Source organism: Balaenoptera ricei, chromosome 16, assembly GCF_028023285.1.
Source record: "Balaenoptera ricei isolate mBalRic1 chromosome 16, mBalRic1.hap2, whole genome shotgun sequence".
NCBI lineage: Eukaryota > Metazoa > Chordata > Mammalia > Artiodactyla > Balaenopteridae > Balaenoptera > Balaenoptera ricei.
Window position 1 is genome coordinate 114617907 of NC_082654.1, and position 25618 is coordinate 114643524.

The following is a 25618-nucleotide window of genomic DNA, read 5'->3' on the forward strand; positions in this document are numbered from 1 at the left end:
ATCTCATTTACTGCTGTAACAACCTACAAAATAGTTACTATACTTATTCCCATTTTACAGATGAAGAAACAGTGGGTTAGATAAAGTTTCTTAGTCAAGGTAACATATTTAATAAATGATAGAGCTAAGAGGATTCCAACCTAGAATTATTGAATTCCCAGAGCCTGAATTGTTAACCATTGTGTTGTTCAAACTGGGCTTCTTAAAAAATAAGCAAGGCCCTCAAACAACCTACTCCCAAACTCCATTTTATATCCTTCTGTGTTCTCACTCACTGCCACTTTCACCCACCCTTTCCTCAATCACTACCGACCTACTGGTTGTTCCCCGAACCTGTGACAACTGCATGTCTTTCCCTGTGCTGTTCCTTAAGTCTGAAATTTTTCCTCTCTCCTTCCAGGTGAACTCCCACTCACAAATTTCAAGCCTCAGTTCAAATGTCAAACTATTCTCTTTGAAGCTTTAACTGAGCATCCAAGTTGGTTAATTGCTCTTTTCTCTGTGTTCTTACAGCATATGGTAAATATCTCAATCACAGCATTCATCTCTCACTACCTGAAAACTTCTGACAATTTAATTAACCTCTGTAAGCCTCAGTTTCCTCATCTGTGAAATTAAAGATAATCAAAGAACCTATCTCAGAGGCTTATGAATATTAAAAGAGAGATAATGAAAGATACACAACTGCATATTATTTAGTACACATTTTTAAAATATTAACTATTTTTATTACCATATCATTGTAGTACAGTTTTTTGAAAATCTATTTTCTCATACTATACAGTTAGTTTCTATAATGATGGGTGTGATGACATGTATTTTGTACTTTTGTATTTTTCAAAGTGCTCAGCACAGAATGGAAACCTGTGAGCTCTTGCAAGTTCCTTAACTTCTCTATCTCCAAAATGAAAACGCTCATGGGGTTGATATGAGGATTAAGAGAAAATGTAAAACTGATTAGCATAGAAAGCCTTTAATAAATGTCAGCAGCTATCATTATTTAATAAGTGAGTAAATGGATGGATGAATTCAAGAGGGATTAAAACCCTTTCATGTTGCTGCTTTCTTTTTCTTATACTGAGATGATGGCAGATCACAGCTGCCCATGTCAGCCATCTCTTAGCTAGACCTCGCTGTGTGATGGGATACGACAAGTCTTGAGATTCTGTCTTATTAATACTCAGCAGGACTGATTCCTGCTGTCGTGCAGGGAGTATGTGATGTATTGATCAGTGAGAGGCCTGGCACATCTTGTTGAATGTCTCTTGTGACAATAGGATAAACACTTTCTGTAGATCCTTTCTGTTCTGCACTGGGCTTTTGGCTGACCATCTGTTTGAAGGTGCAGGGCATCAGGATGACAGAGTAAACAAGGTGCCCTCCTCTAAATTCTAGTGGTCCAGCTACAGTAAATGCCAAAACATGACTTGAAGAGTGTAGTTGACAATCTTTGTTACAAATAGGACCTGTAGATCCTGGAACAGCAGAGGTTAGAGATGGAAATAAAAGAGCCTCCATTTAGCTTGGGATGGAGACGGTTGTAACAACATATTTTCTTCTGGAATAACTCAAAAAACCATTATGGATATTCCCCTTCTTATTCAGGCTTAAAAGAGTAGTCTACACTTGCTGGATCTTCTTCCTCCTCTTGCATTCACTTTTCAACCCACTGATGTCTTTTTCTAGTACTTGAAGTGTTTGAGCAATGGTTCCCTTTGAGGAAAGAAAACAAGATTTTAAAAATTGTTACTGAAGAAATACTTGCAAATCTTGCTCTGTTTGCAGGGGTAATACATCATGGAATATAGCATATCTTCAGTTTAGTGAGTACCAGCTGCTCTGATGTGATAATCTGAGAAGTGAGTATAGAAAGTTCTAATTTAAAATGCCTTTCATTTTGAAGCTTAGATAGCTGATAGTTATGAGGTGTCTTGTTAATTTTCTGTTACTTTCACTGACTATGTATTTCCTACCTCAGTCCATTTGTCATTCATCTTTACATCAACCCTATAGTCATCCATCTTCAGAAGTTACCTGATGCGGGTTCAGTACTAGCTTCAGGTGCTAGTCTCAACCCTTTTCTTCTACCAAAAATAGCAAACCAAATCAATGTATAAATTAACCAATGTGTATAAATTAAGTAAGTGTAAGTTGTTCTTTGAATGCAAAATTGGTTTAATAGCAAAAAAACAATGTAATGTGCCAAATTAATAGAATAAAGGGAGAAAACACACTATCATTTTCGTAGATGCAAAAAGGCATTTGACAAAATCCAACATCTATTCCTGATTTAAAAACAAAAACAAAAAACTTTCAGCAAACTAAGAATAGAAGGAAACTTTCTTAGTCTGTGAAAGGGTATCTACAAAAAACCCTACAGCTAACATTATACAAAGAATGAGAGAGGAGCTTCAAGATGGCGGAAGAGTAAGATGTGGAGATCACCTTCCTCCCCACAAATATATCAGAAATACATCTACATGTGAAACAACTCCTACAGAACACCTACTGAACGCTGGCAGAAGACCTCAGACCTCCCAAAAGGCAAGAAACTCCCCACGTACCTGGGTAGGGCAAAAGAAAAAAGAAAAAACAGAGACAAAAGAATAGGGACGGGACCTGCGCCAGTGGGAGGGAGCTGTGAAGGAGGAAAGGTTTCCACACACTAGGAAGCCCCTTCGCGGGCAGAGACTGCGGGTGGCGGAGGGGGGAGCTTCGGAGCCACGGAGGAGAGCTCAGCCACAGGGGTGCGGAGGGCAAAGCGGAGAGATTCCCGCACAGAGGCTCGGTGCCGACCAGCACTCACCAGCCCGAGAGGCTTGTCTGCTCACCCGCCGGGGCGGGCGGGGGCTGGGAGCTGAGACTCGGGGTTCTGTTGGATCGCAGGGAGAGGACTGGGGTTGGCGGCGTGAACACAGCCTGAAGGGGCTAGTGCGCCACAGCTAGCCGGGAGGGAGTCCGGTAAAAGGTCTGCACCTGCCTGCCAAAGAGGCAAGAGACTTTTTCTTGCCTCTTTGTTTCCTGGCGCGCGAGGAGAGGGGATTAAGAGCACCGCCTAAACGAGCTCCAGAGACGGGCGTGAGCCGCGGCTATCAGCCCGGACCCCAGAGACAGGCAGGATACGCTAAGGCTGCTGCTGCCGCCACCAAGAAGCCTGTGTGCGAGTACAGGTCACTCTCCACACTGCCCCTCCCGGGAGCCTGTGCAGCCCGCCACTGCCAGGGTCCCGTGATCCAGGGACAACTTCCCCGGGAGAACGCACAGCGCGCCTCAGGCTGGTGCAACGTCATGCCGGCCTCTGCCGCCGCAGGCTCGCCCCGCATCCATACCCCTCCCTCCCCCGGCCTGAGTGAGCCAGAGCCCCTGAATCAGCTGTTCCTTTAACCCCGTCCTGTGTGAGCAAAGAACAGATGCCCTCAGGCCACCTACACGCAGAGGTGGGTCCAAATCCACAGCTGAACCCCGGGAGCTGTGCGAACAAAGAAGAGAAAGGGAAATCTCTCCCAGCAGCCTCAGGAGCAGCAGATTAAATCTCCTGAGTCAACTTGATGTGCCCTGCATCTATGGAATACCTGAATAGACAACAAATCATCCCTAATTGAGAAGGTGGACTTGGGAGCAACAATATATATATATATATTTTTTCCCTTTTTCTCTTTTTGTGAGTGTGTATGTGTATGCTTCTGTGTGTGATTTTGTCTGTATAGCTTTGCTTTTACCATTTGTCCTAAGGTTGTGTCTGTCCGCTTTTGTTTTTGTTTTTGTTTTTGTTTTTTTAGTATAGTTTGTAGCACTTATTATCATTGGTGGATTTGTTTTTTGGTTTGGTTGCTCTCTTTCTTTCTTTCTTTTTTTTGGTTATTATTTATTTAAAAAATTTTCTTAATTATTTTTAATTTTTTATTTTAATAACTTTATTTTATTTTACTTTATTTTATTTTATCTTCTTCTTTCTTTCTTTTTTTTTCTCCCTTTTATTCTGAGCCGTGTGGATGACAGGCTCTTGGCGCTCCAGCCAGCCATCAGGGCTGTGCCTCTGAGATGAGAGAGCCAGGTTCAGGACACTGGTCCACAAGAGACCTCCCAGCTCCACGTAATATCAAATGGCGAAAATCTCCCAGAGATCTCTATCTCAACGCCAAGACCCAGCTCCACTCAACGACCAGCAAGCTACAGTGCTGGACACCCCATGCCAAACAACTAGCAAGACAGGAACACAACCCCACCCATTAGTAGAGAGGCTACCTAAAATCATAATAAGGCCACAGACACCCCAAAACACACCACCAGAGGTGGAACTGCCCACCAGAAAGACAAGATCCAGCCTCATCCACCAGAACACAAGCACTAGTCCCCTACACCAGGAAGACTACACAACCCACTGAACCAACCTTAGCCACTGCGAACAGACACCAAAAACAACGGTAGCTACGAACCTGCAGCCTGGGAATAGGAGACCCCAAACACAGTAAGTTAAGCAAAATGAGAAGACAGAGAAACACACAGCAGATGAAGGACCAAGGCAAAAACCCACCAGACCTAACAAATGAAGAGGAAATAGGCAGTCTACCTGAAAAAGAATTCAGAATAATGATAGTAAAGATGATCCAAAATCTTGGAAATAGAATGGAGAAAATACAAGAAACGTTTAACAAGGACCTAGAAGAACTAAAGAGCAAACAAACAGTGATGAACAACACAATAAATGAAATTAAAAATTCTCTAAAAGGGATCAATAGCAGAATAACTGAGGCAGAAGAACGGATAAGTGACCTGGAAGATAAAATAGTGGAAATAACTACTGCAGAGCAGAATAAAGAAAAAAGAATGAAAAGAATTGAGGACAGTCTCAGAGACCTCTGAGACAACATTAAACGCACCAACATTCGAATTATAGGGGTCCCAGAAGAAGAAGACAAAAAGAAGGGGACTGAGAAAATATTTGAAGAGATTATAGTTGAAAATTTCCCTAATATGGGTAAGGAAATAATTAATCAAGTCCAGGAAGCACAGAGAGTCCCATTCAAGATAAGTCCAACGAGAAACATGCCAAGACACATATTAATCAAACTATCAAAAATTAAAAACAGAGAAAAAATATTAAAAGCAGCAAGGGAAAAACAACAAATAACACACAAGGGAATCCCCATAAGGTTAATAGCTGATCTTTCAGCAGAAACTCTGCAAGCCAGAAGGGAGTGGCAGGACATATTTAAAGTGATGAAAGTTAAAAACCTACCACCAAGATTACTCTATCCAGCAAGAATCTCATTCAGATTTGACAGAGAAATTAAAACCTTTACAGACAAGCAAAAGCTAAGAGAACTCAGCACCACCAAACCAGCTTTGCAACAAATGCTAAAGGAACTTCTCTAGGCAGGAAACACAAGAGAAGGAAAAGACCTACAATAACAAACCCAAAACAATTAAGAAAATGGTAATAGGAAGATACGTATCGATAATTACCTTAAATTGTAAATGGATTGAAAGCTCCAACCAAAAGACATAGACTGGCTGAATGGATACAAAAACAAGACCCGTATATATGCTGTCAACAAGAGACCCGCTTCAGACCTAGGCACACATACAGACTGAAAGTGAGGGGATGGACAAAGATATTCCGTGCAAATGGAAATCAGAGGAAAACTGGTGTAGCAATTCTCGTATCAGACAAAATAGACTTTAAAACAAAGACAATACAAGAGACGAAGAAGGGCACTACGTAATGATCAAGGGATCAATCCAAGAAGAAAATATAACAAATGTAAATATTTATGTACCCAACATAGGAGCACCTCAATATATAAGGCAAATACTAACAGCCATAAAAGGGGAAATCGACAGTAACACAAACACAGTAGGGGACTTTAACACCCCACTTTCACCAATGGACAGATCATCCAAAATGAAAATAAATAAGGAAACACAACCTTTAAATGACACATTAAACAAGATGGACTTAATGATATTTAGAGGACATTCCATCCAAAAACCACAGAATACACTTTCTTCTCAAGTGCTCATGGAACATTCTCCAGGATAGATCATATCTTGGGTCACAAATCAAGCCTTGGTACATTTAAGAAAATTGAAATCGTATCAAGTATCTTTTCTGACTGCAACGCTGTGAGACTAGATATCAATTACAGGAAAAATGTGTAAAAAATACAAACACTTGGAGGCTAAACAATACACTACTTAATAACCAAGAGATCACTGAAGAAATCAAAGAGGAAATCAAAAAATACGTAGGAACACATGACAATGAAAACACGACCAGCCAAAACCTATGGGATGCAGCAGTTCTAAGAGGGAAATTTATAGCAATACAATTCTACCTCAGGAAACATCTCAAATAAACATCCTAGCCTTACGTGTAAAGCAATTAGAGAAAGAAGAACAAAAAAAACCCCCCAAAGTTAGCAGAAGGAAAGAAATCATAAAGATCAGATCAGAAATAAATGAAAAAGAAATGAAGGAAACAATACAAAGATCAATAAAACTAAAAGCTGGTTCTTTGAGAAGATAAACAAAACTGAGAAACCATTAACCAGACTCATCAAGAAAAAAAGGGAGAAGACTCAAATCAATAGAATTAGAAATGAAAAAGGAGAAGTAACAACTGACCCTGCAGAAATACAAAGGATCATGAGAGATTACTACAAGCAAGTATATGCCAATAAAATGGACATCCTGGAAGAAATGGACAAATTCTTAGAAATGCACAACCTTCCGAGACTGAACCAGGATCAAATAGAAAATATGAACAGACGAATCACAAGCACTGAAATTGAAACTCTGATTAAAAATCTTCCAACAAACAAAAGCCCAGGACCAGATGGCTTCACAGGCGAATTCTATCAGACATTTAGAGAAGAGCTAACACCTATCCTTCTCAAACTCTTCCAAAATATAGCAGAGGGAGGAACACTCCCAAATTCATTCAACGAGGCTACCATCACCCTGATACCAAAACCAGAGAAAGATGTCACAAAGAAAGAAGACTACAGGCCAGTATCACTGATTGACATAGATGCAAAATCCTCAAGAAAATACTAGCAAACAGAATCCAACAGCACATTAAAAGGATCATACACCATGATCAAATGGAGTTTATCCCAGGAATGCAAGGATTCTTGAATATATGCAAATCAATCAATGTGATACACCATATTAACAAATTGAAGGAGAAAAACCATACGATTATCTCAATAGATGCAGAGAAAGCTTTCAACAAAATTCAACACTCATTTATGATAAAAACCCTCCAGAAAGTAGGCATAGAAGGAACTTTCCTAAACATAATAAAGGCCATATATGACAAACCCACAGCCAACATCGTCCTCAGTGGTGAAAAACTGAAACCATTTCCACTAAGATCAGGAACAAGACAAGGTTGCCCACTCTCACCACTGTTATTCAACATAGTTTTGGAAGTTTTAGCCACAACAATCAGAGAAGAAAAAGAAATAAAAGGAATCCAAATAGGAAAAGAAAAAGTAAAGCTGTCACTGTTTGCAGATGATATGATACTATACATAGAGAATCCTAAAGATGCTACCAGAAAACTAGTAGAGCTAATCAATGAATTTGGTAAAGTAGCAGGATACAAAACTAATGCACAGAAATGTCTTGCATTCCTATACACCAGTGATGAAAAATCTGAAAGTGAAATTAAGTAAACACTTCCATTTACCATTACAAGAAAAAGAATAAAATATATGGGAATAAACCTACCTAAGAGACAAAAGACCTGTTTGCCAAAAATTATAAGACACTGATGAAAGAAATTAAAGATGATACAAACAGATGGAGAGATATACCATGTTCTTGGATTGGAAGAATCAACATTGTGAAAATGACTCTACTACCCAAAGCAATCTACAGATTCAATGCAATCCCTATCAAACTACCACTGGCATTTTTCACAGAACTAGAACAAAAAGTTTCACAATTCGTATGGAAACACAAAAGACCCCGAAGAGCCAACGCAATCTTGAGAAAGAAAAACCGAGCTGGAGGAATCAGGCTCCCCGACTTCAGACTATGCTACAAAGCTACAGCAATCAAGACAGTATGGTACTGGCACAAAAAGAGAAATATAGATCAATGGAACAGGATAGAAAGCCCAGAGGTAAACCCACGCACATATGGTCACCTTATCTTTGATAAAGGAGGCAAGAATATACAGTGGAGAAAAGACAGCCTCTTCAATAAGTGGTGCTGGGAATACTGGACAGCTACATGTAAAAGAATGAAATTAGAACACTCCCTAACATCATACACAATATTAAACTCAAAATGGTTTAAAGACCTAAATGTAAAGCCAGACACTATCAAACTCTTAGAAGAAAACATAGGCAGAACACTCTATGACATAAATCACAGCAAGATTCTTTTGGCCGACCACATAGAGAAATGGAAATAAAAACAAAAATAAACAAATGGGACCTAATGAAACTTAAAAGCTTTTGCACAGCAAAGGAAACCATAAACAAGATGAAAAGACAGCCCTCAGAATGGGAGAAAATATTTGCAAGTGAAGCAACTGACAAAGGATTAATCTCCAAAATTTACAAGCAGCTCGTGCATCTCAATATCAAAAAAACAAACAAGGCAATCCAAAAATGGGCAGAAGACCTAAATAGACATTTCTCCAAAGAAGATATACAGATTGCCAACAAACACATGAAAGAATGCTCAACATCATTAATTGTTAGAGAAATGCAATTCACAACTACAATGAGATATCATCTCACACCGGTCAGAATGACCATCATCAAAAAATCTACAAACAATAAATGCTGGAGAGGGTGTGGAGAAAAGGGAACCCTCTTGCACTGTTGGTGGGAGTGTAAATTGATACAGCCACTATGGAGAACAGTATGGAGTTTCCTTAAAAAACTAAAAATAGAACTACCGTATGACGCAGCAGTCCCACTACTGGGCATATACCCTGAGAAAAGTGTAATTCAAAAAGAGTCATGTACCATAATGTTCATTGCAGCTCTGTTTACAATAGCCAGGACATGGAAGCAACCTAAGTGTCCATGAACAGATGAATGGATAAAGAAGATGTGGCACATATATACAATGGAATATTACTCAGCCATAAAAAGAAACGAAATTGAGTTATTTGTAGTGAGGTGGATGGACCTAGAGTCTGTCCTACAGAGTGAAGTAAGTCAGAAAGAGAAAAACAAATACCATATGCTAACACATATATATGGTATCTAAAAATAATAATAATAAAATAAGGTCATGAAGAACCTAGGGGTAAGACGGGAATAAAGACACGGACCTACGAGAGAATGGACCTGAGGATATGGGGAGGCGGAAGGGTAAGCTGGCTCAAAGTGAGAGAGTGGCATGGACATATACGCTACCAAACGTAAAATAGCTAGCTAGTGGGAAGCAGCCGCATAGCACAGGGAGATCAGCTCGGTGCTTTGTGACCACCTAGAGGTGTGGGATAGGGAGGGTGGGAGGGAGGGAGATGCAAGAGGGAAGAGATATGGGAACATATGTATATGTATAACTGATTCACTTTGTTATAAAGCAGAAACTAATACACCATTGTAAAGCAATTATACTCCAATAAAGATGTTACAAAAAAAAAAAGAATGAGAGACAATCTTTTTTCCCTTTGTTAGAAAAAAAGACAAGATGCTCAATTTTAATACTCACCGTTGTACAGGACATTCTGGCAACTGCAGTAAGGCCAAAATTAAATATAGAGATAAGTAAGTTAAAGACATCCAGATTAGAAGAGAAGTAAATTATGCTTATTGGCAGTTGATGTGATCCTGTATGTAGAAAATCCTAAGCAATCCACGAACGTATTATTAGAACTAGTAAAGTGTTTTGCAAAACCAGAGAATATAAGATTAATATGCAGTCAACTGTATTTCTATATACTACCAATGAACTTTCTGAAAATGAAATTAAAATAATTTTATTCACAAAAAATTAATATGTAGGGGGCTTCCCTGGTGGCGCAGTGGTTGAGAGTCTGCCTGCCAATGCAGGGGACATGGGTTCGGGCCCTGTTTCTGGGAGGAGCCCACATGCCGCGGAGCAGCTGGGCCCGTGAGCCGCAACTGCTGAGCCTGCACGTCTGGAGCCTGTGCTCCGCAACAAGAGAGGCCGCGATAGTGAGAGCCCCGCGCACTGCGATGAAGAGTGGCCCCCGGTTGCTGCAACTAGAGAAAGCCCTCGCACAGAAACGAAGACCCAACATAGCAATCAATCAATCAATCAATCAATCTTAAAAAAAAAATTAATATGTAGGAATAAATTTAGCAAAAGAAGTACAATACTTGTACATCAAAAATTACAAAACATTGCTGAGGGAAGTTTCTGAGAGAATGAACATGTTATCTGAGAGAAGTTAATGAAGATTTGAGTAAATGGAGAGCCATCCCATGATCATGGATTTAAAGACTTAATATTGTTAAGATGGCAGTTCTTTGCGACTTTATCGGTAGATTCAGTTAAACTCTATCAATATCCCACTCAGATTTCTGCAGAAGTTGATGAGTTGATCCAAAAATTTATGTGGGAATTCACAGGACCCAAAATAATCAAAAGTTTTTTAAAAAGACAGATATACAGATCAGTGGAACATAATTCAGAATCTAGAGATAAACTCGTACAATTATGAGTCTTCCACATATTAACATATGCTCAATAAAAGAAACCAGACACAAAAGGGTTTAATTTCTAAGGCATTCTGGAAAAACTTCAAGAATAGAAATCAGAGCAGTGGTTGCCAGGGCTGGGGAGGTGGAAGGGTACTAACTACAAGGGACACAGGTAACTTCCTAGGGCAGTGGAGATGTGTATCTTGATTGTGGGCATGGATACACTACAGTGAACATTTATGAAAACTCAACAAGCCATATACTAAAAAAGGGTGAATTCTACTGTATGTAGATTATTTCTAAGTAAACTCACATTATTTTGTATTTTCTTCATGCTTTATCTTAAAATGTAGAAAACAAGAATTGAAAGTTGAGGGATTTTTTTTTTAATTCATCTTTTCTGTTTTTGCCATTTCTAAGATATAAAGCTTAAAAGCAGTGCATTTATTTTCCCTTTGCTTATCCTGTTGAACAAACCTTATTCTCCAATGCAGGCAACCTAGTTTTCTACACTAGACTAGCTGACTTGCCATCACTAACAAAACCTCTCTCCCATGTACAGCACCGGCTGTCCTTTTCTCGTGTTTTTCTGCTCTCATCGAGTCCAAGTTCACATAGATGTATTGTGGGAAGCTTTTCTCAATCAGCTCAGTTTGATGTGCACATCATCTCATTCTCTTCAGTAGCCCCTCTCATTCAAATGTATGGAAATTTGTATGCATGTGATTTCTTTTATACATTGAATTATCTGTCTCGTGTGTCACTTCATGAAGTTATATCAAAATTTATCTCATTCCATTGCTCAGTATACTTTTAGAGGAGCAAGATTTCCTCTACCCAAGCCATATGAGCCTCATGGTGACTAGAATCAAGCTTTGTACCAGGATCACTCTGTTAATGAGTTTGATAGTAATGATAAAAGAATAAATAGGACTCATTTCAGAATTTCTTTCTCATTATTGTATTTGGCCATTATTTTTTAAAAGCTTTGGGGCCAAAAACAGGAAAAAACTACATATTTGATAGAGACGATGAATTTAGATGAGGGAAATTACATTTTTTCCCCAGTTTTATGGAGAAGTAATTGAATACATCACTGTGTAAGTTTAAGGTGTACAGGAAAATTATATTTTAAAATGTTAGAGGATCATGAGAACATCTGATAAGAAACTTAAAAAATAGTTTAATGGAACCAATGATTATATTTAGGGGTTAAGTATAACTCATATAGTTTGATCATGTCAGGTGTCATAAAACGTTAGAAGCATTTTCTGTGACTCTACTTAAAATAGAATTTTTGTGGATTAAGTGTTACAAGATATCATGCACTTAATTCATTCTGAGGAAAATAATGTCTCCTTTTTACTTTGTCTTGTAGAAAAGAATGTCTCTAGAATGGGCTTCTAAGATGAATTTTTCTTACAAGATATGTAGGAGTTCACTCTACCTGATAAAGTTTAACGTTAAGATCCTAAAAAAAAAAAAGCAAAGTGTAATGAAAACTGGGAGTTTAAGTATGAAAGTAATCAGGAATATACTGGAAAAATGTAAGAGAAAGGATTGCCTGGTAGTTTAATATAATTTTGCTATAAATGTATGCAGAATCACCTCTAACGAAATGAGAACAAAAAAGATTCAAGCAGATTCAGCTGAAATATTATTTATGTCTTTTAAATTTTCACTCTATTAGTTGCCTGAAACAAAAGATTTATTTTTGCAAAATGCCCCCTTAATTAAAGCCTTAAATAATAATATATTTGGGAACATTTTCATTCTCCTTTAGGGGGAAAAAAGGCCAAATCACTCTGTTTTTAGAAAAGAAAAGCATTCTATTCTTCCTATTCCTCAATTTTTATGTGAATATGATAATAAAACATACTGAATAAAACCTCCATAATTAAGCTCAGTCTTCCACGATGGTAAACTACATTAGCAGTGAGGCTTATCTGCCTGCCACCTCCATTGCCCCATTGAGTATAGGCTGACTTGGCAGTTCTGGCTGGTTGTCCCCTGCTTCTCTCCCTCACCATTACGTGAGTGTCAGAATGGAAATGTTCATTAGAGAACACACACACTGATATACACTTCTACATCCTTAATTTTCAAAGCATTTTCACGTGTTTATTAACTTATTTTATCCCATTTCATAGATTGGGAAGTGAATCCCTGGCTAGATTACTATCACATAACAACATCATCCTGATGCCAGAATTAGCTGCCACCTCTCACCTCCAGAAGTCTACCTATTATTTCTGATTCCAGGAACATTCTCTGTGACAGAAGATAAAGAAATTATTGTATGGTGGAAAGTGAATGAAATTTGGCAAAATTCAACCTAAGTTTGAATCATCAGTTTCTTAATCCGTTAAATGAGGCTAATATATATTTTCAAGGTTGTGATAAGGATTAAATGATACAGTCCATATTTGGAACAGCTAGCATTTTACCTAGTTCGTGGGAGAACATGACTAAATGATACAGAATAATAAAAATAATAACCTGTGCTGTAGTAAAGCTGTCATTGATTGAAGGGTGTAATACCACTGCTAGGAGCTGCTAAACTTCAGTGAAGACTTACTTAGAAGATGCTGTCTTTCTATAAGAATGCTCATCCATCCAAAGATATTCCACTACCTGCCGGGCACTGTGCTACATGCTGTAGACACCGCAGTGAGCGAGTTTCTGCTCTCATGCAGCTTACATTCTAGGTGGGTCTTTAACATTTGCGGCCTGGGCTGCTTTTACAACTTTCTTCCACCCAATGATTATACTTTTATCAGAACCTGAGTAGTAGAATTAATTCAGCACCAAATCTTTGTTGAGGGAAAGAAGATAGACAGATTAAAACTTGGGAGAAAACGTTCCCAATTGGGAGAAATCTTTCTGTTAGTTAATATTGGTATTATGCACTCAGCATATCTGGGGCAAAAAGATCTCAATCTATCTGTCTCTTCTCTCCTAAAAGGGAAGTTCATCATGTTGCCGTCAGATTACCAACTTTCAGTGGAGCCCCAGTCACCAGGTCTTACTTAAGAGACCTTTCTTTCCTATCTAGTATATTTTAAGTCCTTTGCATTTCTTTTTTTTCCCCTTAGGCCCTGTGTTTCTAGAACCCCAGACCCACATTGAGTGTGGGATCTACCTTGTGAAAACACTTTCACACTCCTGTCAGCAAATTCTTCAGGCTCCTTGTGTTGCCCTTGGGTTTTGCTTAGGCCTAACAATCCTGTCCTATTGGGAAGATATTTTTCCCCCTCATCCCTACATTTGTTTTTTTGTTTGGGAATCTCAGCAGATTTCCTGGCCTGGACCTGCTGTTGGTACTTCTGAAGCTTGTTCCCTAGAATCAAGGAGTCAGCCTCATGGAGGTCAGTGGCTTTTGAGGGCAGGGCCGTCGGTTAGGCCGGAGTAAAGGCAAGAGCTGTGAAAGAGGCTGTCAACCGGGCCTTTGGGTACAGGCTGTTGCAGCTTGACCTTGAACCAGAGGGTTGCAGCCTCACCTGAATCGCTGATGAGGCTGAGGCAGATTAGGTATCTTGAACAGCATGCACTGTTTTCAAGCTGCAAGCCTGCCACATGTATGGGAAAGCATACTTTAGACTTCAGCAATGCATGCTAGTTCCAAGCCTATGAGGCGTCTTAAGTTTGTTGCTCCCGACTCCATTCTGTATTTGGAGTCCAGGAGGCAGGAATAACATTTGGTTTAGGGTTATGTGACTATCCTCCTGGTGTCAAGTTTCGTTTCGTTGGATGAATTACCTAAATTCTAACCTTGGCTTTGGTTTTCCAGTTCCCAAAATGTCCAGAGGAGAATGTGGTTTGACTACTCCCCATTCTATCTCAGTAATTTATTTCTAGCTGAATAATTTATTTCCAGTTCTAGCTGGAGGACATGGTTACTAGCATTCTCTTGGCTAAAGGCATTCTCCTCCTATGGCAAACAGTCTCTACTGGGATGGAGAACATAGCTTCAAGATTAATACTCATGAGCTGTGACTGAGGAAGAAGGGAAACTTTGTGAAGAGTGCATTCTATAAAGGTATTGCTGAGCATTAACACTTGCCTTAGCTCTTACTTCATGCATTCTAAATGATACCTTTGTAATAACAATTTGATTATGCTAGTTTCAGAGTTAAACTAAGCACTTTTGAGTATATGTATACATTCTGGGATTTTAAAATTTAGATTTACAGAAAGTCAAATGTTAAAATGCCGAAAACATAAATAATTCCTCCTTTAAATATTTTTGGCAATTTTATATGCATTGGATTTTGAAATTCTATTATTATAAAGTGATTAAAAGTCCAGAGTTAATTACAGTAAACAATTATTCACATAAAAAAAAAAAAGAGTGCATTCTACTAACTGGCTTAGAGTTTACTGGTGGGGCTGCCAGCCCGTGTTCTTATGTCCATCGGGAAGTTGGAGGCTTATGGAATTCAGCAGATTACTGCCAAGAAGGTCAGTAATATTAATGGTTGGCCTCACTGTATAAATGCATAGCTTAAGAACAATCTGTGCATATACACATATGGTGGAGGAATTCCTATCCAAAGCCTTTATCGTGCCCCCTACTTTAGGATTATTGCTTGTTCTTTGTTTCTTAATAATATCCTTGATTTCAATTTGTAAGTAACCTAAAGCGTACTTTCTCTAATATATAAGCGGGAAGGCCCTCTTTTTATCTTTATTTAAAATGATACTTCCCTTGCTTAAATGTAGAGGTTAGAGGAGACTTGGGCTACGAGACAGCTGTATGAAATGATGCATCTGAAGTACTGAATGCGAAAGCCACACTTGTGCCATCTTAAGTGATGAAGTTGTCCTCTTTCTGCCCTGAGCACACAGTATCCTATTGCCCTGTTTACTTGTAGTCTTTCTCACTTAGTCAAGAGAGATCTGAAATATTAGTACTAAGGAACGCTTACCGCATTTGTCTTTAACTCTGCTCTGGGATTAAAGGAAGTGCGATCACTTCCAAAGACTAAATAGCTTTTGTGAAATATTTTAACTCCAAAACATACCCGAGGCATCTCTATACCCAAGATACTAGGAAGCCCTCAACTTTTTGAAAATCATCATATCCACTTGAGCTAACTGTGATTTCTGAATCATAAATCGTTTCATTTCAAGACAAAACTAGGAAAGTATCCAAAGACGTTCACGAAGATAACCATCTAAAAGTCCAGGCTGGTAATGTGAAAAGAGAAAACCCCAACCTGAATATTTTCTGTGCTTTTTTGGCTGTCTTCCTTCATACTGTGCTTCCAGGAAACCAAGGCCTTTTTAGGTTTCAGAATCAAGAGTGCACGGGCTTCTCAAGTACTTGAAAGTAATTATGCATTCTAGCAGACAGCTTAGGAGAAGTTGTAAGGGTGCCATTTCCATCTCAATGTAAATGCATATTTTGCCTCTGTGGATGTATTCTGGTAGAAAGCATCCTCATTCCAATAGTGGGTCCTATGAGGTCTTAAGGTAATAACTAAGCTTGCTTTTCTGTCTTTGTTTTTTCTTTTCTTTCATTTCTTAGGTTTCAAAGGTGACTTTTAAGTTTGCTTTTCTTGGGTTCCATCTCTAATATTCCTAGCATATTTCAGGTGGCCGAGGTAGTCATAGACTGCTAATTTTGTTGCAGTTTGGTAAAGAAATACCCCTTTACCCTGCCTGTTTAGATATCTGTTGGTCTAGTAACAATTGTCTGTCTTTGTTTTTATCGTCCATAAGTTAACTGGTACATTGACCCTATTGTCCCTCCTAACATTAAGGTTCAGAAATTACTTTCATTTGTTCCCAAACTTATCTGTTGCTGTTATTTGAGAATGTTTAAGTGAATAGCTCTCTGATATGGAATTGTGTTTTGAAGGATAACTTAATTCAGCTCCCAGATTCCACCACCCCAACTAACATTCCTAATTCCTTAGATGCTCAGGGTCTGTGATGTTCTGCTAAATTCTGCATTTGCAAAGAGTTCTATTCCCAGGAACCTTTCTTTTACTAATAGAAGAATTAGATTGAATCAGATTTGATTCCTACATTTGCTCACTCACTGGCTATTTGGCTGTGAAATTCACTTGATAAGAACTGCAGCTTTTTAAAAGACGGATAGTAATCGCAATTCTGGAAGACACTGAAAAGAAGACAGATACGCATGTAAAGCCCCCATCAAAGTGTTGTGCACATGGGAAGGCACATAAGTAACACTGATTATGACGACGCTCCTGCTAAAAAAGGACAGGTAGAAAGAAGAGGAAAAGGAAGAGAAGCGAGGGATGGGGAGAAGCAGAAGAGAAAAAAGAAAGGGAAGGGCAGGAGCATGTAGTGGCTAAAATAATGAGATTGTACCATTTGGGGAGGGCTTTCTCTTTCTTTCATTTACATAGTTCTCAACTTCAGTGCAATTACAAAGCATGATGAGAGACTCGGAAAGGTTTTTTTTCCTCTTTTTTTTTTTTAAAGGAGAAGCCAATAGAAGCTGCTTCCCACTTTCTCTGTGTTGGCTTTGCCCTAACTTTTGACCTTCTTTCTGCATTAGCTCACCTCCCCAACGCCACTCCATCTGACAGTTTAACCACTTCTGTACCATCGTGACAGCACTGATTTCATAAGAGAGCCCTTTATCCACAGCCTGTCTAATGGTTGTTTCAAGCCAGTTAGATAACGTTGGAGTTTGATTTAAAATTTAAATAGAGTGGGAGGCCGCTGTCTCTGTTTTGTAAACTACATATGAAAAATAATCCACTGATTTTTGTCTAGTTAATTTAACTGTCCTTTAGTTAAAATTAAGAGAGAAGAGCGACTGGAACACGAGGAGAGCAAATGTAGACTAAACATAGAAGTTAATTTTCAGTGCAACTATTCTTTAAACTCTAATAGCCAATAAACGTAAACATGAAGTGACAGTTGCCTCATTACAAATGTAAACACACATATAAACCTGCCCGGTCGCAATTTAAAACAGACTTAGAGATATACCTCCTACTTTGCTTATGCCTGAGCCTTTTTCACCAAGGCTGTCATTCTTTTTGGTTTATTATTTTCTACCTTACCACTGTGGCTATTAAATACAGTTACTAAAATAGTTAAGCCTGGTGAAAAATAATTTTAGAGTCAACGAAGAAAGAAAAACTGCTCTTCAAATAGTCTTCAAGTTATGGAAAACCTAGCTAAAATGTGTATTTTCATCCAGAATATCACTCTTTGCCTCAGACCTAACCATTAGTTTGCTCAAACCATGGATAAATCAGGCATGAAACCCTTGACATAATCATTGTAGGGAAGAGAAGCCACCCACTCACACAGGAGGAGATGCTTCTGATTCCTAGATGAGTAGGTTTCATAGCTATGCAATCAAGGTCACTTTCCTGCGCCTTCACTGATAAAAGGTGCTTTTGATCAAACAGAATTCTTTGAATTTTTTGTACCTTTGTTCTCTTATAATGCGATGAGAATAAAAGAACACTATTTGCTTCGGGAGTGGGTGACACTGATTAGAACTGCCTTCAGAGGAAAGTCTGAAACTAAAACAAGCAGTGAGCTGGATAGCCTCTGGTGGGGTTAGTTTTCAGATAGCTGTCTGAGCACAAATCCACACGTTTTTGAGTCTCAACTGTTGCTCTTGTCAAATATTCTTACCCTTTTTTGGATAATAACTTTTGACAGTATTCTTTTTGAGGTTCTGCTGAAATAGCTCTCTCTTTTTCTCATATATATGTGTGTGTATATGTATCACATATATATGATATATACATGTAAAACCTTTGTGTATAGGAGTTAACATCATCATATGTTGATTGCTTATGCTAATTGGGAAATATTAAAGTAAACTATGTCTGCTTTAACTAGAGTAGATGGTTTAAATGACTCCATTTCAAAGAAAACTTCAGTCATTCTTATTTTTTAAATCAGCCCCTAAATGTTTCCATTCCTAACAGCAAAATAAATAAATGGACAAACAAACAGCTCTTTACTGAAACAATAGTAATATATTATCTTGCTCAGAGAAAAAAATGAGCTTTCAAATGTGGAGAAGGCCTAGAATGTTATCACAACTTTTAGAAATGTATATACATTATCTGTTTTTTTAAACATAAATTTGAACTCAAGCAAATTTGCCCTTTCTCAAGTAAATTGATGAACTGCAAATGTTACCTATAATCGCACAATTTTATTATATGTATCACACTGTCTTCTAATCTTTGTTAAGCTACCCTATGTGAAACTGCCTGTAATTTTAATGAATCTATATGTAATATTTTGTATTCTGCATTTATGTACATATTTCCTTATATCAGCATAACTTTCATACTTATTATAGCAATAAAGCATCATATACTTTTAACAACGTAAAAAATATGCCCTTCTATGGGATAGGATAGATGGAGTGTCTTTTACCTGCTTAGGGTTTCTCTGTTTGTTCTTGTAAGAAGCCCTACAGCAGAAAAAAAAAAACTGGTTATCTAAGTTATCTGCCTTTCTTGAGGCTGGCACATATGGGAAGAGAATCAGAGCCCTGGAGATTTGATTTCCTTCATGTGAACTTCATTCTGCCATATTGAAAAATGACATCCTGGTAGCCAGATTTCTGCATCCATCCTCATTGGCCCAGCCTGTGTGCCAGATTGAGTATGGCTGAATTTACCTTCCTTTCTGGTGCTTCCTCCAGGGAAGAACCCCACTGCCCCCAGAAAAAGTCCTGCTATATTCGTAATATTGCGTTGTCCATGGGTCTATGTAGGGAAGTGGATTCCCACCTCCTGCTTCCAATCTACCCTAAAGCAGCCCCTTTCTCTAGTATCATCCCCTCCAAATTGAGAACTAACAATTTTCTAGACCAGAAATCAGCCAATGATTTCTGTAAAGGATCAAATAGTAAATATATTTTAGACTTTGCAAGTCATACTATTTTTTTCACAACCTCTCAACTCTACTGTTGTAGCATGAGAGTAACCAGAGACAATATGTACATGAGTGGTTGTGGCTGTATTCTCATAAAACTTTCTTTATAGACTATGACATTTGAATTTCAAATAATTTACACTTATATGATTCTTTTAACTTCCTCCAACGATTTAAAAGTGCAAAAACCATTCTTAGCTCACGGGCTACCCCAAAACAGGCAGCAGGCTATGGTTTGCCAGCCCCTGCTATACATAGGCAGGGTGCTGAGACGCTGTTCGTCTGCAGGGTAAATTAGGGTCTGACCATCAGAGTCTCCAGTCTGGCTGCTTCTCTACAGCATCTCCAATCCAAAGCAGCACTTCTTAGTTTCCTATGATCATGAAGTTTCTACCTGGAGTCTTTAGTCATTTCAGTTTTCTCCTCTGTTAGGATCTGACCGCAGGAAAGGTGATTAGGTTTTGTTAGCCAGCTGATGTCTGACCTAGAAGTGAAAGGTGGATTTTTTTTTTCTCCCTCTCTGGAAAATTTTTGTTATTTTACCTTTTGCTGTTCTTCACAAACCTCTCCAATTGAACTAAATTAAACTGACTACTGACTAGTTTGTAATTCTTTGAATGATTATATTTGAACTTCATTCACATGATTTTTAGATGATTCTTCCTACTTTTTCCTGAGATTGTGTTGCAAACAGGAAGACAAGTTTGGCAAGTAAATGAAAGGACTGACAAAGCGAAAAGTGTGACTTGAGACAAAAGATATATGCCAATTCCTACTTTTGTTGTTGCTGTTATTCATTTATTTACTCAGCAAATATTAGTGTGTGTCAGGTTCTGTATCCCAAAACAAGATCTCACTTTACATTTTGACATACAAAAATGAGTAGAATACAGTGCTTGTCTTGTAGGGAGCTACAGGGGAAAGAAAGATACGTCTTTATATAATCCTCTTGGTATCTGTTATTCATATCGTAATTTACATGGAGCACAAGTAAGCATAGGAAAAAGTGTGTGCTTGGCACACTGCACATGATATGGAGGAGAAGTGTAAACTATAGAATAGGGATTTGGACCAACTGCCCTGCTCCTCTAAGCCCTGAATGTTGTAAAGTGAGGAGATTACCTACATTGCAGTTTTGTTGTCAAGACTAAATGAAATTTCATACACAGATGTGCTATAAATGCTCAGCACATAGCCTCGCCCCCCCAAAAATTTACATCAGAGTATGTTAATTTTTTTGCTTTAGTTTGTTATTGATAAGTTTATAGCCTCCAGTAACGTGATACCAATTTATTACTAAATTTATTACTTCCTAATTGCTATATAATCACTAAATTTATTACTTCTTTACTGACTGCACCGTGTGTTTCCACTGCTATACTACTCATAATATAGAAAACAGAGGTGTTTAAATTAAAGCCCTTTCATTGGCTTGCTTGTCAGACTTTTTTTTTTTTTTTTAATGCTGCAGGTTGGAAAGATGCTCTCGTACAAATGGTATGAAATGGTATTTATTGACTGTCATCTCTTTGTGTGCCTGTTTAGGTCTGAACAGTGATGGCGCTGATTTCAGTTATGAGTTGCTCAGTGGACTGTGGATTGACTGAACTGTACCCATTCCCATCATGATGTACACCACCGAGACTCCTCACTAGTAAGTATTCTCTATTCAGTATCATTTACGTGGTTATATATTGAGATCTTCAACACAGCGTGCACTTACCTTGCAAGAAGTGTACAAAATACTTGCGTCTGTTTTGCTGTTATGAAATCGGCTAGACTTAGTCTATGTACCAACCAACTGCAAAAGGAAAAAATAGGTTTAGATGTATCTATTATGTATATGTGTGCATATTGATATGGTAATATAGATGTATCTAAATAGGCAGAGTTTAGCAGTGTAGAATTTTGCCTCTCTTTTAACTGAATAGAAAAGGTCAATGGAAAGTTTCAGTGTCTTTTGGTTCTTTAATATCATATAAATCAGTGTAAGCCTGAAAATTTTACTTAGTTTAATATTGTGAAACAGTTCAATTTTATTGCAGTTTTATCTAACAGGGTATCTAATATACTTTCACTTACACAAGTATCATACGGGTAATTGACATAGGTTGTTTATGGTGTCATTGAAAGGAAATTCTACTCAATTCCCTTAATTTTAGTTCCAGCTCCAACATTTATCGTCTGACTAGTCCCTTAAATCTCTAGGGCTCAGTTTCTTCATCTGCAAAATGAGAGGAAGAATTTCTGCTTTACCTAATTCACAAGATTAATTTAAAGGACAAATAAGATAATGAATGTGAAATTATTAACAGTAAAACCCCATAAAAATATATATCATCTGTGGCTGACTATTATTACAAGTAGGGAGCTGGAAAAAAGTTGTGACCACAATGTTCTTTTTAAATTGATTAATAGAGTCTAATATTTTATTTGTTATTCACCTAAGAAATAAATGATAAAATTATACTTAACGTTAACTCATGACCCCAATTATATTTTGTATTTCAGAAAGTTATGTTTAAATGAAATATGAAAAAACACATGTTTCTCACACACACTGCACACACAAATCCCCACCAACCATAATAATTAGGTTTCTACTTCTGATCTCCAGGATGTTTACTCTATTATAGTTTATTTTTAGGTGTTTTATTCTTGGAGGAGACAAGATACACTAGATTCTTATTATGTATCATTTAATTTCAGGATCCTAAGGGAGCAACATAGAAATTCGATCAGATATTACTCCTTCAGTTTAATGTATTAATTATTTTGTTTACTGAAATCTCTTTAACACTTCATCTGACCATTCTCTTTAGCCAACAGAATACAGCTAGCCTGTTTAAAATAAAAGACTGTAAATGAAAATCTTGGCAACTATATTTAGTAATATTGAGAAAGACTTTTCCACTAAAATTAAACAAATTATTATGTAACCGAGTCAGTGCAATAAAACTGGTTTGGAAATTCTTTTCCAGAAATTAGTTATGATTACCATTGACGAGGCAATGGTTTATTACACAAATAAAATTTTTACATATAAGTGAAACAAAAATCTTAATAATAGGTAACATACATTCACTTGCTGATATTGTAGCGTAGTCAGTAAGTATGGTGGCGGGGTCAGGGGTGGGGCGGGGAGTGGTAGAGTCAGATTGCTTGGGGTTACAACCCAATTTCATCATTTTCCTGCTTTGCAGTGTTGGACAAGTCACTTAACCTCTCTGTGCCTTAGTTTGCTCATCTGTAAAATGGGTCTAATAATAAGAGTATTTATCTCATAGGGTTGTTGTGTGAATTACATGAGTTAATGTGGTCAAGCACTTAGGAGCACTGTTTGACACTTAGTAAGTAACCAATCAGCATTAGTGATTATTATTCACTGGATGAGCATGGGATTATGGTGCTGACTATAGATTTTGGAATCAGAAAGTCCTAGGTTCAAAACCATTTATGAATTAATGGTGAAATCTAAAGTAGTTACTGAACTTTTTGAAGTCTCGGTTTATGAGAAATAAAATGGAAATAATTAAAATATACCCCATAATGCTTTTGTTAGGCTGGTTGAACACAGCATCTGGCAAGAAAGGGTAGCTATCACCTTCATTGGGAATTGTGAAGGTACAATTGCAAATTACTATGTAATGCAATTATAAAGTAATGTAAATGAGAGATTCTCTGATTCTGTAAGTGTCTTTGCAATATGTTGTATTTAGGGGACTTCTAGAAATGTGTTCAATTATAGGATTTGCTTTGTTAGGTCCAGAATTGCAAACAAGACAGACAATAATTTAAATCAAATTACAAGTACAAACATAACAAATACGGCATCCTGATTTAAAAAATAAAGGTGACAAAAATCCATTGGCCTTTTTTCGGCCTAACAGAGAACATCAGCTCATTATTTAACTTGTTAGGAAGATTGGGCTGTTACCACATTGAAAATGACTTTCTGGAAAGAAAGGGAAGAAAGAAGAAAGGAGGTGGAAATGTAGAATATGTGTCACAAAACAATGGAGAGGGAGGGTTTGAACTTCCACTTGCATAACCCTATGCTCTAAGACAGACTCTATACTTGTTCTTGTTATGAAGAAATTTAAAGTATTGTCTTTTGGGGTTTGCATTGGACAAAATTCGGTGGTTGGAATGGGTGGCATTTTTCGCATGCGTCATGCTTTGCTTCCAAGGTGGAAAATACTGATAAGCTGGGGCCATACTCCAAGAGTGGATCGCCTGGCTGCCACATATCAGTCAGAACAGAAAGCTCAGTCTCTTTGTCTCACGTGGTCATTATAAACCATCGGAAACAGTGGCGGTGTTGGGTCTAGTCCATCTCTGTATCCATCGAAATCAGCAGCCAGAGAGTCTTTTGCATGTAAATGGAATGTGACTTGTCTGTAACTCAGATTATAGCATTATTGAATGCTTCTGTGTGCACACTCCCTTTTATTCCTGTTGCTTATTTCTGCAATACCTTTAGCCTTTATAGAGTTTGTGCCTGACATGGAAAAGCATGTTTCTGGAGGAGGCTTTTGAGAAGTAAAGGTTTTGGAGGTGGATTCCTGGGGGTAGGAGCCCACAAACCATGGATGTGGTGTTAGGCTGGACTGCTGCTTGGCTGACCCTGCTTGGGGCCCTGGGTGAGAGATGAGCATGGTGCTTATTCTGTCCTGCTTCTCCTGGACCCCGCCTCATTCCGTGCTTGCAGTCCTTTAATGTGGCCAGCGTTCACATTTTGACCTCTCATATTAGGATTTAGGATGTAATAAAATGAAAAAGCACGGTCATGATGACCGTGACACAGTCCTACTGGACAGATAGATGCTTATGTGTCCTTATTTCCGTGACCATTATAGATTTGTGAAGTTAATCTTAAAAATTGTTCATGACTTTAGATGTCTCCTTCTAAAGGAGTCTGACTTAGATGTCAGTCTAGTACTTCATAAAACAATATCTCTAAAAAGTAGAGAGAAGTACCAGAGTTTGGAGGAGACCTCGGGTATTCAGAACTGAATACCTGTAATTTGGAGATAGATTTAGATGAAGTGTTTCTCAGTGGGACTTTAACAACAGGCAGACTTTGTCAGGCTATAAGTCTAAGCGTAGCATCATCATGATAAAGGGAACAGTTTAAGCCTCCGACTCACAATTGTGAATGAGCAGGAGGTATTCGAGGACAAGCAGACGATGAGCCCATTAAAGTTGAATGTCTGCTGCAGAGTCACCAGAAGTGGAATCAGATGAGTTGTGAGTGCCCTGGGGGGGCTTTATGTGGCCCCCTCTCATTTGCCTGCTGCAGATCCCCTCCACCTGTTTGCTGACCACCTGTTTGTTGGCCAAGCCCTACCTAGAAGCACCCCAGCCTTACCTGTGTGACACCACAAGCCTCCTAGCGTTTGCAGATACTGCCCATCAAACTCTGATTCTTCCTTCCAAACTCATTTTACCTGCTCTGCCACCTATGAAAACTTCCTTAATCCTCCTCTTAAAATTGACTGTTGCCTCCTTTTCTTTAACCTCTGTACTGTATACATGCCTCTTTGATAGAACACATACACTTCTTTTGCAATAATTGGTTGACATTTCTGTCTTTGTCTCTTTGGGCTGCTAAAACAGTGCCATTAACTGAGTAGCTTATAAACAACAGAAATTTAATCACAATTCTAGAAACTGGGAAATCCAAGATTAAGTCACTGGCAGATTTTATGTATGGTAAGGACCTGTTTCCTAGAAAGCCATCTTTTGCTGTGTCCTCACCTGGTGGAAGTGACAAAGGTGCTTTCTTGAGCCTCTTTTATGTTTCATAAGGGCACTAATCCCATTCATGAGAGCTCTGCACTCATCATCTAATAATCACCTCCCAGGGGCCCTACCTCCAAATACTCTCACACTGGGCATTAGGATTTAACATATGAATTTGGGGTGGCGTTCAGTCTATAGCAGTATCCATCTTTCCTGTTACGTTCTTGGTTTATTGAGGGCACTCCTTGTCTTATTCAGTAAAATTGTTATTAATGTAAGTCAGTAAAAAGTATAAACAGAAAAATGAAAAGTGGCCACTTTCAGCATACCATGAT

General features: G+C 38.2%; 1 protein-coding gene across 2 annotated transcripts in view; it reads left to right on the plus strand.

The window, feature by feature from the left end:
• CHRM3 (cholinergic receptor muscarinic 3) overlaps positions 1-25618 on the plus strand; it is a 514336-nt gene that overhangs the window by 121376 nt on the left and 367342 nt on the right. For both annotated transcript variants that reach the window (XM_059900319.1, XM_059900320.1), the window contains exon 2: positions 21084-21192. The gene's annotated coding sequence lies outside the window, so the exon portion shown is untranslated. The remainder of the gene's footprint in view (positions 1-21083; positions 21193-25618) is intronic.